The sequence below is a fragment of the Schistocerca piceifrons genome, chromosome 7, assembly GCF_021461385.2.
Source record: "Schistocerca piceifrons isolate TAMUIC-IGC-003096 chromosome 7, iqSchPice1.1, whole genome shotgun sequence".
In the NCBI taxonomy this organism is placed as follows: domain Eukaryota; kingdom Metazoa; phylum Arthropoda; class Insecta; order Orthoptera; family Acrididae; genus Schistocerca; species Schistocerca piceifrons.
Genome location: NC_060144.1, coordinates 516,524,310 through 516,540,089, shown reverse-complemented (window position 1 = coordinate 516,540,089; position 15,780 = coordinate 516,524,310). Strand labels below are relative to the sequence as shown.

The window sequence follows — 15,780 nt, the reverse complement described above, 5'->3', positions numbered from 1 at the left end:
GAAATAGGGACTATTGCTTGAAATTCTTTTATCAGTATTGGAAGTCAGCTATCAGTATTTGAGACTGTATCTTCTGTCTATGATTGTGTTATCTGTAGGGTAAACAAATTGGTAAGCCGATTATTTTGGTCTGAAACATGATGTAATTTCTTGAAAATTTTATTGTTAAATTTACAGATCTCTTCTCTTGAAACTACCTTTTGAAATAGGTATGTACCTTAGTAGGCAACATAAAGGGATTGTTGCTTCAAAGTAACTTATTTGTAAACAAAATCAACTACATAGACTGAAGACCAAGATGACCAATCAAATACAATGAGAGAACAGAGACTGAAGACGTCCAATTGTTTCAATGAACAAGAAGAGAGCATGACGTGATCTTTTTATTTGAGAAGCAACTTAAAGGACTACCATCCGCATAGGTTTTTGCCCCACTGCAAGAATTCTATATATTCCTTCTGAAAGATAAGGAAAAAAGAGACTGATACAGGAAGCTTGTTGTCCTCACCTTGGCCAGTGTAATATTACACCTTATGCTTGTCTTGAGTCTGTTAAACTTTTACTGTCAGTGAGACAATGACTTTGGCGTTGCTCTTTCTGATTTATTAACAACTTGCTATTATTATTATTATTATTATTATTATTATTATTAGTGTTGTTGTTAAAGCATCCCAGCTGTCAGTTTCTTCTCTATTGTATGAGGCTTACATGAAATTTCAGTTACTAAATTTTCATCCTGTGTACTGAATATGCGTTGCTGGCAACATAAATACTTAACAGTTTAATTCTTGTTGCACTTAAGGAACAAACATACTTTTCCATGTACAATAACTTTCGTACTAAATCAATATTTGTGGTAATAGTGTTAGTAGTGAAGTATCAGTGTTAATAGTAATAGCTACACTTTTTGTAGAGAGTAAAATTTTGAAATAGCTGTTAGGTCATAAAATCATTTTACTGTAGTAGCATAAGTTAGGTAATGTAGGCATATCAATTCTCTGACAACTGTAAATTTTTTACCATGAGTGAGAGGTGTGGGCTTTGTCATAGGTTTTGTGGGTTCTAGTACAAAATTTGCAGAAAATATTTTCAGTGGGAGGATTGCTGTGGGGAAGCCAGTGGGCATTCTATGGATGTCTTCTCCCAGAGCTACAGGATTTGAAGCAGAAATAAGTGAAGACAGGAGCAGAAGTGTAAAGTCTGTGCCCTTCAGTTGCAGTTAGAAAACACAAGAGAGGGACTAAATATGATGAAGAGAGAGAAGGGAGCTGGAGAATGGGAACTAGCAAGTGGTAAAAAGGGTGCTAGGAAAAAGATATATCAGACAGTTTCACTGGGTGTACCACCAATAGATTTGGCCAACTGAGAGTTTAGAGGAGAGAAGCTCTTGTAGCTATAGGTGTAGGAAAGATGCAGCAGGCCTCAACAGTTATGAAACCTAAGACAAATGTAACTTCAAATAAAAAGAAGGAGGTGGTGCTGTTAGATAGTCCTCATGGCAGAGGTCTAAGCCAACAGTTGCAGAAAGTGTTGAGGAGTGAGTACCACATCATCAGCATTGCAAAGCTTAGTGCAGGGTTGTTTCAGGTGACTGATAACATAGAAAAGTTTTGTAGGAATGTTACAAAAGAGGATCAGATAGTTATTGTGGGTTGAGCTGGGGATAATCTGGATAGGAACAGGGAATATAACATGGGTGATGACCTGGAAAATATAGTTATTCAAACTGGTGGCACAAATGTGTACCCCGTGCAGCTGTTGCAGTTCTACGATTGTTCTACATCTACGTCTATACTCTGCAAACTACCGTGAAGTTCCTGGTGGAGGATATGCCCTATTGTACCAGTTATTAGAGTTCCTTCCCATTAGATTAGATTTACTTTCATTCCAATTGATCTGTAGTGAGGAGGTCCTCCAGGATGTAGAACATGTCGAAAAAACAATAATACATGACTAATATTTACAACTGAAACAAATAAGCTAATGTACCTTCCACAGGTCCCAAGTGGAATGATTGCCATTTTTTTAATGAACACTATTAAAGCATCATTTTACAAACACTAATGCACTGAATTTAAAATAAAAAAAGTTTTATTTATTTATAAGGTAATAAACATGTTAATAGAACTACTATAATACTTATTTATAATGAACACATTACTGCACTGAAATGTTGCAGAAGTTAGATTGCACTTACACACACACACACACACACACAAACACACACACTCTTATTTCCAATGAACACATTACTGCACTGAAATTGTGCAGAAGTTATCAGTTGGTTCTACTGAGAGATTCATCAATGGAGTAGAAGGAGTTGGCCACCAGTAAATCCTTTAGGCTTCTCTTAAACTGAATTTCATTGGTTGTTAAGCTTTTTATGACTGCTGGCAGCCATGGAAGAGATGTGGGGCAGATTTTGCAGGAAAAATTAGGTGACAGGTACCAGGTCACAAACTTTTTCAAGCCAAGTGCATTTCTTAGCCAGATGGTAGAGGATATGGCTTCCTTGTGCAAGGGTTTCACAAAGCAGGATCATGTGATGATAGCGGGTGGAGTGGGAAACAGTATAGATAGGGATCAGGGATACAGTTTTGAGTATGACCTGATGAAAATAACAACGACCCATACCAATGTTGTGCTGGTGCCTGCTTTCGTGTGGCTTGATCAGCCCCAGTCAGGAGGGTAAATATAAAGTTGGATCAGTTGCGTAGGGCGGCCACTCTGTCAGACATTGGATTGGTTCCTGTCAAGGCTATTGACAGAGGGGATTTCACAAGGCATGGCATACACCTCAGTAGGAAAGGGAAGGGTAAACTGGCAGGGTTGTTAGTGAAATCCAAAAGGGAGAGCACTAGTACGCATGGATATACCTCTTTTTTAGACTAATATCAGTGTCCAATGAGAAGTTCAGGCAGGCAGGTGCTAAACAGGTCCAAAACTCACAAAATTCTCACAACAGGAAAGTAAATAATAATGTACCATATTTAACCACAATATTGGTGGATTAAAGAAAAAAGTAGATGAAACTTCCTGGCAGATGTAAACTGTGTGCCGGACTGAGACTCGAACTCGGGACCCTTGCCTTTTGCGGGCAAGTGCTCTACCAACTGAGCTACTCAAGCACGACTCACATCCCGTCCTCACAGCTTTACTACTGCCAGTACCTCGTCTTCTACCTTCCAAACTTTACAGAAGCTCTCCTGTGTGCCTAGCAGAACTAGCGCTCCTGAAAGAAAGGAATTTGCAGAGACATGGCTTAGCCACAGCCTGGGGGAAGTTTCCAGAGTGAGATTTTCACTCTTCCGCGGAGTGTGCGCTGATATGCAACTTCCTGGCAGATTAAATCTGTGTGCCAGACCGAGACTTGAACTCGGGACCTTTGCCTTTCGCGGGCAAGTGCTCTACCAACTGAGCTACCCAAGCACAACTCACGCCCCGTCCTCACAGGTATACTACTGCCAGTACCTCATCTCCTACCTTCCAAACTTTACAGAAGCTCTCCTGCGAGCCTAGCAGAATTAGCACTCCTGAAAGAAAGGATATTGCGGAGACATGGCTTAGCCACAGCCTGGGGGGTGTTTCCAGAATGAGGTAGCTAGTTCTCCTAGGCTCGCAGGAGAGCTTCTGTAAAGTTTGGAAGGTAGGAGACAAGGTATTGGCAGTAGTAAAGCTGTGAGGATGGGGCGTGAGTCGTGCATGGGTAGCTCAGTTGGTAGAGCACTTGTCCGTGAAAGGCAAAGGTCCCGAGTTCAAGTCTCGGTCCGACACACAGTTTTAATCTGCCAGCAAGTTTCATATCAGCACACACTCCGCTGCAGAGTGAAAATCACATTCTGGAAACATCCCCGAGGCTGTGGCTAAGCCATGTCTCCGCAATATCCTTTCTTTCAGGAGTGCTAGGCTCGCAGGAGAGCTTCTGTAAAGTTTGGAAGGTAGGAGATGAGGTACTCGCAGTAGTAAACCTGTGAGGACGGGGTGTGAGTCGTGCTTGGGTAGCTCAGTTGGTAGAGCACTTGCTCGCGAAAGGCAAAGGTCCCGAGTTCGAGTCTCGGTCCGGCACACAGTTTTAATCTGCCAGGAAGTTTCATACCAGCGCACACTCCACTGCAGAGCGAAAATCTCATTCTGGAAAAAAGTAGATTCTCACAAAATTGAAGTAAAAAATAATGTTACCATTTTTCACCAAAATATTCCGGGATTGAAGAATAAAGTAGATGAACTCCTGGTTTGTTTAGATGACATTGAATCATATAATGTCATAGATATACTATGCCTGTCTGAGCATCACATTGTGTCTGATATGGAAAAGGTAAATATCAGTGGTTATAAACTAGCTGCACATAAGAGTAGTGAGAATAAGGTGAGAGGAGGAGCTGCCATATATGTCAAAAGTTCTCACTGTGTAAAAAGCTTAGATACAAAAAGTTTTGTCTAGAACAACATAGAAGCATGTGTCTGTCAACTTAAACTGAAGGAGGGCTCTTTTATAATTGTAACAGTATATAGGTCCCCTTCAGGAAACTTTCATTTATTTCTGGAAAACTTGGATGCCTTGTTGTGCTATCTGTCAGATAGGGGAAAGCAAATGATTATTTGTGGGGACTTCAATGTTGATTCACTGAAAGAGTGTAATAGGAAGAATGACCTGGAAGTCTTGCTTGGTTCTTTCTATTTGACATCTGTCATTAATTTTCCTACTCAGATAGTAAAGGACAGCAGCACATTGATAGATAAAACTTTTATAGGCCAAGATAGGTTTAAAAACATAAATTCTTGTCCTGTTGAGAATGGGCTTTCTGATCATGATGCTCAGCTAGTTACAGTTTATGACATAGCTCCATTCAGTAATTCAAAACCACCCGCCAAAGTTGTGCATGTAATTAATGACTCAACAATTAGAAATTTCAGAGAAAATCTTCAGCAGCTAGACTGGGATGGGGTGTACAAGGAACCCAGTGCTAATTTAAAATATAACTTGTTTCATGATACACTTGTAAGAGCATTTGAAAACTGTTTCCCCAAGAAAGTAGTTAAATCTAATTATAAGAAACTACGCAAAAAACCTTGGCTTACTAAAGAAATAAAAATATCTTGTAACCACAAAAGGGAACTGTGTCCAACAACAAGAAAGGGTAATGACCCAGAAACAGCCAAATATTATAAAAACTACTGCAAGACATTAAGAAAGGTTATGAAAAAGTCCAGAAGCATGTGCATCATGTCTGAGATGAATACCTCTGAAACAAAATCAAAACAATTTGGAATATTATTACAAGGGAGACAGGGCAGCCAAGAGTACAGGATGACGGCCTTACCATCAAAGTGAATGGAAACTTGACAAACAACAAGCCGGAAGTCGAAAACATTTTGAACAACCATTTTTTAAATGTTGTAGAGAAAATAGGATCTAAATGTTCATTAGAAGAGGCAAGGCAGTTAATGGAAGAGGCCTTACCAACACAGATTGATACAAGTGAAATTCCACCCACCTCTCCTTCTGAAATTACGAAGATAATAAACTCTCTCAAGAATAACAGCTCACACGGAATTGATGGCATTTCCAGCAGGATAATAAAAACTTGTTCCCAAGAGATAAGTGGTATTCTTAGCCACATATGTAATGGCTCTCTGAAGCAGGGTAATTTTCCAGATAGACTGAAGTATGTCATTGTTAAACCACTGCATAAAAAAGGGGATACGTCTGATGTCAACAACTACTGCCCAATCTCTCTTCTGACTGCCTTATCCAAAATTCTTGAAAAAGTAATGTATTGTAGAGTAGCTTCACACCTTTGTAAAAATAAAGTTTTAACAAAATATCAGCTTGGTTTCCAGAAAGGTTTTTCAATAGAAAATGCTATATATACTTTCACTAATAAAATATTAAATGCTCTGAGTTACCGGAAGTCACCCGTTGGGATTTTTTGTGATCTCTCAAAGGCTTTTGATTGTATAAATCATGGAATACTTCTAGATAAGCTCAAGTACTGTGGTATGAATGGGACAGCACTCAAATGGTTTAAATCATACTTAACTGGAAGAGTGCAGAAAGTTGAAATAAGCAGTTCACATAATATGCAAAAAACTGGTGATTTCTCAAACTGGGGAACAATCAAGAATGGGGTGCCGCGAGGTTCGGTCTTGGGTCCTCTGCTGTTCCTAATATATATTAATGACTTGCCATTCCATATTTACGAAGATGCAAAGCTGGTACTTTTTGCCGATGATAAAAGTATAGCTATCACACCCAACAGACAAGAATTAACTGGTGAAATTGTAAACGATGTTTTTCAGAAAATCATTACGTGGCTCTCTGCAAATGAGCTCTAATTAAACTTTGACAAAACACAGTACATACAGTTCCAATAGTAAATGGATTGGCACTAGTAATAAATATAGACTTCGATCAGAAATTGGTAGCTAAAGTAGAATATTCAAAATTTCTAGGTGTATGCATTGATGAGGGGTTGAACTGGAAAAAACACACTGAGGATCTGCTGAAACGTTTGAGTTCAGCTAATTATGCTATTAGGGTCATTGCAAATTTTGGCGATATACATCTCAGTAAACTAGCTTACCACACCGATTTTCACTCTCTGCTTTCGTATGGCATCATGTTCTTTCGTATGGCATCATGTTCTGGGGTAACTCATCATTGAATAAAAGAGTGTTCATTGCACAAAAGCGTGTAATCAGAATAATTGCTGAAGCTCATCCAAGATCATCCTGCAGACACTTATTTAAAGAGCTAGAGATCTTCACTGTAGCCTCACAATACCGTATTTACTCGAATCTAAGCCACACTCGAATCTAAGCCGCACCTGAAAAATGAGACTCGAAATCAAGGGAAAAAAAATTTCTCGAATCTAAGCCGCTCCTGAAATTTGAGACTCGAAATTCAAGGGGAGAGAAAAGTTGTAGACCGCACCTCCAAATTGAAACAAAGTTGGTCCATTGTAATATGAGACACAATTTAGGCCGAATGAATGACTATACAGCTACAGTAGTTTGGTTTGAGTCGTAAGCTTAGCAGTTAAGCTTTACCAGGTAGCCATTGCTATGCGTCAGGCGCTCTGTCCGTATTTATATGGGTACCCTTCCTTTTTCATGTGCTTCGTCTCGTTTGAATTGATTGCTTATTTTTCTTTGGTCTGATAAATGCCATTCTCTTTGTTATACGTGTTTACGTCACTCTAAGCTGAAAATGCATTACTGTACTGTGTCGTGCATTGTTGGCGCATTCTGATAATGAGTGTTTACAGCCAGTCGCCGCTCGCGGCATGGCTTGCTTTTGTGCATGCTACCGCCGCTTACAATTAAAAAAAAAAAGAGAGAGGAATCGTCTCATTAGCGAAACAATGGCAAGAGACTGCTATTTGTTGTTACTTACACTGCTGCTTTCTTTGATAATGATCAACAAGAACCAAATAATAGACTGCGTATGATAGAAGATGTTTTGAACGAGAGTTTAGCGAAAATTTTTCTCCGTTTGAAAATCTTTGCAGACGCCTCATTAGTACATTACATTCTGCACAGAAATAAGAGTCATCCTAGATTTAAAAATGTAGTCAATTGGCGTGGTTCATTTCTGACTGTATCACTATTAGGCATAAGAATAATACGAATCTAAACATGACATGATATGTATATTCTTCCGCGTTTGCTGTCGTCTCACTCTAGTTTCGTAGTTTATTAGGCAGACAGGATTTAAATGAGATAGCAGCAAACACGAAAGAATACATGGCAAAATGTTTATATTCATATTATACTTATAGTGAAGAGAATACTGCATGTGATTCACAATTCATAAAAGTTCATATTAGCAACCATCTCTTCTCATAGGTAGGAAAAAATTGAGAACGTAGAGTTGGCCATATTGACAAACATCCCAAACAATCTTTCCAGTCGGATTTTTGTAGTACATTGAAATGCTGCTACATTGGAAGATTAACAATACGGAATTTGTATTTACTTCTTGGATAATGTATGAAAATGCAGTGGTCGAAAATTGAGGCGGAGAAAAATCTCATCTTCCACCTTTTTTTAAAATTTATTTACTGACGCAGAGGTTTTGGCGTCAGTATTTATCTTTGTGCCTGCAAAGCATGCCTGTGTAGCGCTACATATATTCGACGGCAGAAGTTAGTTGTGGCAGCACCTACCAGCATTTTTCAGAACTTCCGCTTACTTTGCACTCGATTCTAAGCCGCAGGCTGTTTTTTGGATTACAAAAACCGGAAAAAAAGTGCAGCTTAGATTCGAGTAAATACGGTATATATATTCACTTATGAAATTTGTTATTAACAATCCAAATGAATTCACAAATAATAGCAGTGTACATGGCTACAACACTTGGATAGAGGATGATCTTCACTACTCAAGGTTAAATCTAACTTTGGCTCAGAAGGGGGTAAATTATGCTGCCACTAAAGTATTTGGTCACTTACCTAATAGCATCAAAAGTCTGACAGATAGCCATATAGCATTTAAAAGGAAATTAAAAGAATTTTTTAATGGCAACTCCTTCTACTCATTAGATGAATTTTTGGATATAGTAAGTGGATAATTTACCCAACCCCCCCCCCCCCCCCCCCCCCCCAAAAAAAAAATAAATATTAAAAATGTTAAGCTTCATGTAATATTTTGTGTAATGTTATATCTTGTATAGACACCTTTCATTAAACTGACATGTTCCACATCATTACGAAGTGTTGTATTCATGGAACAAGTACTAATCTAATCTAAATTGAAAATGTATGTTCCTGAATAATGCACACCTTTTTGTACAAGAGTAAGTGACTTTAAATCCTTGTGAAGATTATTCTTATTTCTAGTATTGATTCCATGAATTGAGCTGTTGGTTTGAAGAAGCGATGTATTTTTAATGACAAATTTCATTAAGGAATAAATATATTTGGAAGCAGTAGTTCATATCCCTAGTTCCCTAAAGAGGCTTCTGCAGGACGTTCTTCAGTTCACACCACATATAACTCTTACTGCACGTTTTTGTGCCCGGAAAACTTTAGCTTGGCTGGATGAACTACCCCAAAAAATAATCCCATATGACATTATGGAATGAAAGTAAGCATAGTATGCCAGAGTTTTCATTTTTATATTCCCTTTGTCTGACACAATTCACATTGCAAATAGAGATTTGTTAAGATGCTTCAGCAGTTCTGTGGTGTGCTCCTCCCAGTTGAATTCATTAGCAAGCTGTAATCGCAAGAATTTAACACTCTCCACTTCCTCTATCTGCTTGTTATCGTATGTTAGGCATATACTCGTGGGACACCCCTTACAAGTTCTGAACTGCGTGTAGTGTGTTTTTTCAAAGTTTAGTGACAAAGAATTGGCTAGGAACCAGTGATTAATGTCCACAAATATTTTATTAGCTGGTCTTTCTAAGACTACACGTCATTTGCTATTTATTGCAATGTTTGTATCATCGGCAAACATTCCTGTATGAAGCATGGGAAGAATGGTTGTTTGGATGCCTCTGTCCATGCTGTAATTATTCTAATCTTGTCCTCAGGGTCCCTATGTGAGCGATACATAGGGGGTTGTAGTGATACATTGGGCATTGTAGAATATTCCTAGAGTCGTCATTTTAAGCTGGTTCTTCAAACTTTGTTACTAGACTTTCTCAGTACAGTTTATGTCTATCTTCAAGAGCCTACCAAGCTTCTTCAGCATCTTTGTGACACTCTCCCACAGTCCAGACAAACCTGTGACCATTTGTGCTGCCCTTCTCTGTACACATTCAATATCCCCTGTTAGTTCATCTGGTGCAGCTCCAGCACACTTGAGTGGTGTTCTGGAATGGGTCACACAAGTGATTCATAAGCAGTCTCCTTTGTAGAATGATTGTGTTTCCCCAGTATTCTACAAATAAACCATCATCATCTTAATACTACTGTTAGGCGCATTAACATGAAACTTGGAAGGGCACTGATAACCAAAGAAATGGCTCATACTTCAGTGGTGCCAATTGAGTCTATCAATAGATTAGTCTTTACAGGATGAAGTCTGTATCTCAATAGGTGTAGGAAAGGGAGGTTGGCAAAGCTTATAGGTGACAGTTTAGTGGGGAGTGGTGAAATCATACATGGAAAAAATCCTGTATTAATTAGTTTTAGAGCTGTAGCTCTTTTAGACTGAAGTCAGCTGATAGGTATCCCTGCTTAAGGGCAGTTTCTTTAACAAAGGAACCACCTTCGAGGAAAGTCAGGCATCTGAGTAATGGAACAGTTAGCACATTGCGTCAAATTTTAAGAGGAATTAGAGATAAAGCTACTGAACTGCTTATTCATGTTAACTTTCACATAATTGTTATATCCTAGCACCACTTAAAAAAATGTGACAATTTAGAGGCTTTTCTTTTTCTGCTTGCTGACGACACTAGCTTGGTAGTGCAGGGTGTTGAGTGCAACAAAACATAGGCAGTTTATCACATCCTGCAGTTCAAGACGTAATTTCATGGCTTGTAGAAAATAAATTGATGCTAAGTCACAGTAATACTTTGTTTTTACAGTTTCTAACACAATGTTCTACTAAAATTGACATTTTGATCACACAGAAAGGGCATATGACTAGCCCCTGTGTCTCAACGATTCAAATTTCTAAGCATTCAAACAATGGAAAATTCAGGATGGAATGTAACAATGTTATGAGAAGGATATTTGCTACTCAGCATACAGCAGAACTCACACACACACACACACACACACACACACACACATACACACACGACCATAGTTTGTGGCAGCTGAAGCCAGACAGCGAGCAGCAGCGTATGATGGGAAAGGCAAGCAGGTAGTGGGGGTAAGGAGGAGGCTGGGCTGGGGAGGGGGAGGGATAGCAGGTTAGGAGTAGGAGACGGAAAGCACTGCTTGTGGGAGCGCACAGGGACGATGTGGAGATAGGGTAGAGTAGCTAGGTGCAGTTGGGAGCTTATAAGGAGGGTGGGGAGTTGCAGTAAAGGAGATAAGTAAAAAGACTATGGGTGTGTTGGTGGAATGGAGGGCTGGGTAGTGTTGGATTGGGAACCGGGAAGGGGATAGATGGGTACAGGGGTACGGGCAATGACTAACGAAGGCTGAGGCCAGGAGGGTTACAGGAACATAGCATATATTTCAGGGAGAGTTCCCACCTGCGCAATTCAGAAAAGCTGTTGGTGATGAAAAGGATTCAGATGGCACAGGATGTGAAGCAGTCATTGAAATAAAGAACATCATGTTGGGTGGCGTGCACAACACTGGGTTGTCCAGCTGTTTCTGGGCCACAGCTTGTCGGGGGCCATTCGTGCAGACAGAATGTTATGCCCACAAGGAATACAGCGCAGCAGTTGCAGCTTAGCATGTAGATCACATGACTGGTTTCACAGGTAGCCCTGCCTTTGATGGGATAGGGGTGTTTGTGACTGGATTGGATTATGTGCTGGTGGGAGGATCAGTGGGCCAAGTCTTGCTGCTAGTTCAGCAACAGGGATATGAAACATGAGGCAAAGGCTTGGGAGCAGGGGTTGTGTGGGGATAGACAAGGATATTGTGTAGATTCGGTGGGTGGCAGAATACCACTGTGGGAGGGGTAGGAAAGATAATGGGTAGCACATTTGTGATTTCAGGGCACGACGAGTGGTAGTTGAAACCCTGGCGGAGAATGTAATTCAGTGTCTCCAGTCGTGGGTGGTAATGAGTCATGAGGGGAATGCTGCTCCGTGGCTGGACGGTAGGACTTTGCAAGGTGGTAGGTGACTGGAAAGATAATATACGGGAGATTTCTTATTGTACAAGGTTGGGAAGGTAATGATGGCCTGTGAAGGCCTCAGTGAGACCCTCAGTACTTTTTGAGAGGGACAACTCATCACTGCAGATGTGATGGCCACAGGTGGCTAGGCTGTATGGATGGGACTTCTTGGTATGAAATAGGTGGCATCTGTCGAAGTGGAGGTATTGCTAGTGCTTGGTAGGTTTGATAGGAAAAGAGGTACTGATGGAACTGTCTTTGAGGTGGATGTCAATATCTAGGAAGGTGTCTTGTTGTGTTGAGTAGAACCAGGTGAAGTGAATAGAGGAGAAGGTGTTGAGCACTATTGAACATCACATTTCACAATACCCAACAGATTCCAAACCAACAACCTCCTTCGTAGTTGTCATGACCAATTATATCCTCAACCACAATTACTTTTCCTATCACGGCATTACCTACAAATGAATCCAGGGTATGGCTATGGTCATCCGCATGGCACCATCCTATCCCAACCTATTCATGGGCCATCTAGAGGAATTCTTCGTAAACACCCAGAATCCTAAACTTCACATCTGATTCATATTCATTGATGACACTTTCGTGATCTGGATTGACGGTGAGGACACTCTATCCACATTCTTCTAGAACTTCAACTCCTTCTCCCCCATTCACTTCACCTGGTCCTACTGAACCCAATAAGCCTCCATCCTCGATGTCGACCTCCACCCCAAAGATGGCTACATTAGTACCTCTGTACAAATCAAACCCACCAACCAGCATCAATATCTCCACTTCAACAGCTGCCACCCACTCCATACAAAGAAGCCTAACCATACAGCCTAGCCACCTGTGGCTGTCACATCTTACTGAGGGTCTCACTGAGGCCTTCACAGACTACAATTACCTTCCCAACCTTGTACAAAAACAGATCTCCTGTGCTTTGCCTCAAGATGACTGGGTGTTTGTGTTGTCCTCATCATTTCATCATCATCCAGGAAAGTGGCGAAATTGGACTGAGCAAAGATTGGGTAATTGTACGGGCGCTGATAACCACGCAGTTGAGCGCCCCACAAACCAAACATCATCATCATCATCCTGTGCTTTATCTTTACAGTCACCCACCACCTCCCAAAGTCCCACTGTCCGGCCACAGAGAAGCATTCCCCTCATGACTCAGTACCACCCAGAACTGGAGCAAGTGAGTTACATTCTCCGCCAGGCTTTTGACTACTCTCGTTGCGCCCTAAAATTAAAAATGCTCTACCCTCTATCCTTCCCACCCCTCACACAGTGAGGTTCCGCCACCCACAGAACCTACACAATATCCTTGTCCATCCCTACACAATCCCTGCTCCCAAACCCTAAGCCTCATTTCCTATATCTCTTTTATAGAGCTAGATACAGGGCCTGTCCCATACATCCTCCCACCACCGCCTACTCCATTCTGGTCACAAACATCACCTATTCCATCAAAGGCAGAGCTACGTGTGAAATCAGTCATGTGATCTAAAAGCTGAGCAGCAACCACTGTGCTACATTCTACATGGGCATGACAACCAAATGTCTGGCCACATGAGTGGTCACTAACAAACTGTGGCCAAAAAACAGCTGGATCACCCTGTTGCCCAGCACGATGTTCTTCATTTCAATACTGCTTCACATCTTGTGCCATCTGGATCCTTCCCACCAACACCAGCTTTTCTGAACTGTTCAGGTGGGAACTTTTCCTGCAATATATCCTACATTCCCATAACCCTTCTGGCCTCAACCTTCGTTAATCATTGTCCTTACCCATCTATCCTGTTCCCTGTTCCCAATCCAACACTACACAGCCCCTCCATTCCACCAGCACACTCACAGTGTTTTTACTTCTCTCCTTCCCCCCCCCCCCTCCCCCCGCCCCCCACTCTGTCTTCTGTATTAACTCCTGACTGGACCTAGCTGCCCTACCATCTCTCCACATTGTCCTTACATGCTCCCACAAGCAGCACTTTCCATCTCCTATCCCTACCATACTGTCTCTCCCCCTCCCAGACCTGGCCTCCTCCTTACCCCCACCACCTGGTTCCCTCTTGTATCATGCGCTGCTGCTTGCTGTTTGGCTTCAGCTGCGAGAAAGTGTGAGTTTGTTTGTTTGTTTGTTTGTTTGTGTGTGTGTGTGTGTGTGTGTGTGCGTGCGTGCGTGCGTGCGTGCGTGTGTTGTCTAATTTCGAAGAAGACCTTGTTGGCCGAAAGCTCACTTTCTGACAGTCTTTTTGTTGTGCCTATCTGTGACTCAACATCTCCGCTATATGGTGAGTAGCAGCTATTCTTTTCATAATATTTCTAAGTGTTCAGATAGATATAAACTGAAATGGAAATCCTGTGTTCAGGGCATTGGTCAAATACTGAGTGTTGTTATATTTACCATTAGAACAGTATAACAAAGTGTAATTTTGCCTCAGAAATGGGCAGCTCAAGCAGTATGCAGTATAAGTTCTCTAACTTCATGTTGAGCCATGATCAGGAGTCTGAGGATTCTGTCACTGGCCTCTCAATATTTGTTTTCTTTACTGTAGTTTGTTGTTAGCAATATAAGCTTGTTCCAAGAATTAGTAGCTTTTGCTCAGTTAATACTTTGGATTGCACTCCTTGATATGTGCAGAAAGGTGTGCAGTATTCTGCTGCATCCATTTTCAGTAGGCTGTCACATGAATAAAAAAATCATAGCAGCAATCCTTGCACATTCAAGTCTTAACTAAAGAATTTCCCCATGGATCGCTAGCATCTACACTATTGAGGAGTTCCTGGAAAAATTAAGCAAATTCCTGAGTTACATTGTTAATTATGGCAATGCTACTCACAGCTTGTCATGTACATTGGAATTGCCTGTATTTTATTTTATTTATATTAATTTTATATATTGACTTGTTCCATGACCCTGGGGATTTTCTTCTCAGTATGGTCTTATGAAATTAGACGTGTAAAATAAAAAATATCTTACAGCTTCACTAATCTTTGGTGGTACAGAAGTTGTATGGTCATCTTACCCACCTTTCCACTAACTGAACTAAAAATTGTGACTTTTTTGTTGTCAGGGGATTTGCACTAATTTGCAATAATTTATAAGATACACTGCATTGCCCACTTATCAGTTGAGGCAATGCAGTGATGAGTACATATTCAGGATGACTGGGATTCAGTTCCCCATCCAGATTTAGGCTTTCCTAGCTTTCCCTAAATTGTTTTATAGTCAAACGTTGAGGCGTTTCCTTTGAAGTGCTTCATGTCCAGTTCCTTCCTCAATTTTAACTTGTGCTTCATCTTTAACACATTCTAGACTGACCACAGTGACTGTTGCAGTCCCCCAGATGCTGTAAACTTTTTCAGCTTTTTTGTGTGACTCGTGTTTACAAGATGAGGGATTCAAGCAGATTACCATGCGTTTCAGAAATATTGTAATTGATTCCAAACCATTATCATCAGTTTCAGAACCAGATTCTTCACTGGGCACAGAATTTCTTCATCAGTCAAACTCTCCTCCATTTTATGACAAAATTTTGCAATCAAGGCCTCCTGATAGGTGGTGTATCATGCATGGGTACAAACAATTCACAAAAAAAGATTGTTTGTGCAAAGAGAAAAGACCCGGACGGCCGCGCACAAGTGAAGAAAATGTTGGCCTGATTCAGGAAGCATTTGCTCGCAGGCAGGAAAATTGAACCACCAAGCCAGCAGAGCTGCAAATTCCACAACTAACCATTTGGAGAGTCCTAAGTAAAATGTTAGTAATGAAACCTTATCGTCTACAATTGGTTCAAGCCCTTTCTGAAGCTCATAAGGTGAAAAGAATGAAGTTCTGCAAGTTTGTCCTTGAACAAATGGAAACAGATGACCAGTTCATTTTGAAGCTAGTTTTTAGTGATGAAGCAACATTTCACATAAAAGGAAAAGACAGGTGACACAGTGTCCATATGTAGGGCATTGAGAATCTGTGAGAAAAAATTCAGCATGAACGTGATTCACCTAAGGTGAACGTTTTATGTT

The 15,780-nt window shown here is 40.7% G+C and overlaps 1 protein-coding gene across 3 annotated transcripts in view; it reads left to right on the top strand.

Annotated features, from left to right (window-relative positions):
* The window catches only part of LOC124804740 (succinate dehydrogenase assembly factor 4, mitochondrial-like), a 34,233-nt gene that overhangs the window by 3,239 nt on the left and 15,214 nt on the right, over positions 1-15,780 (top strand). The window lies entirely within an intron of this gene.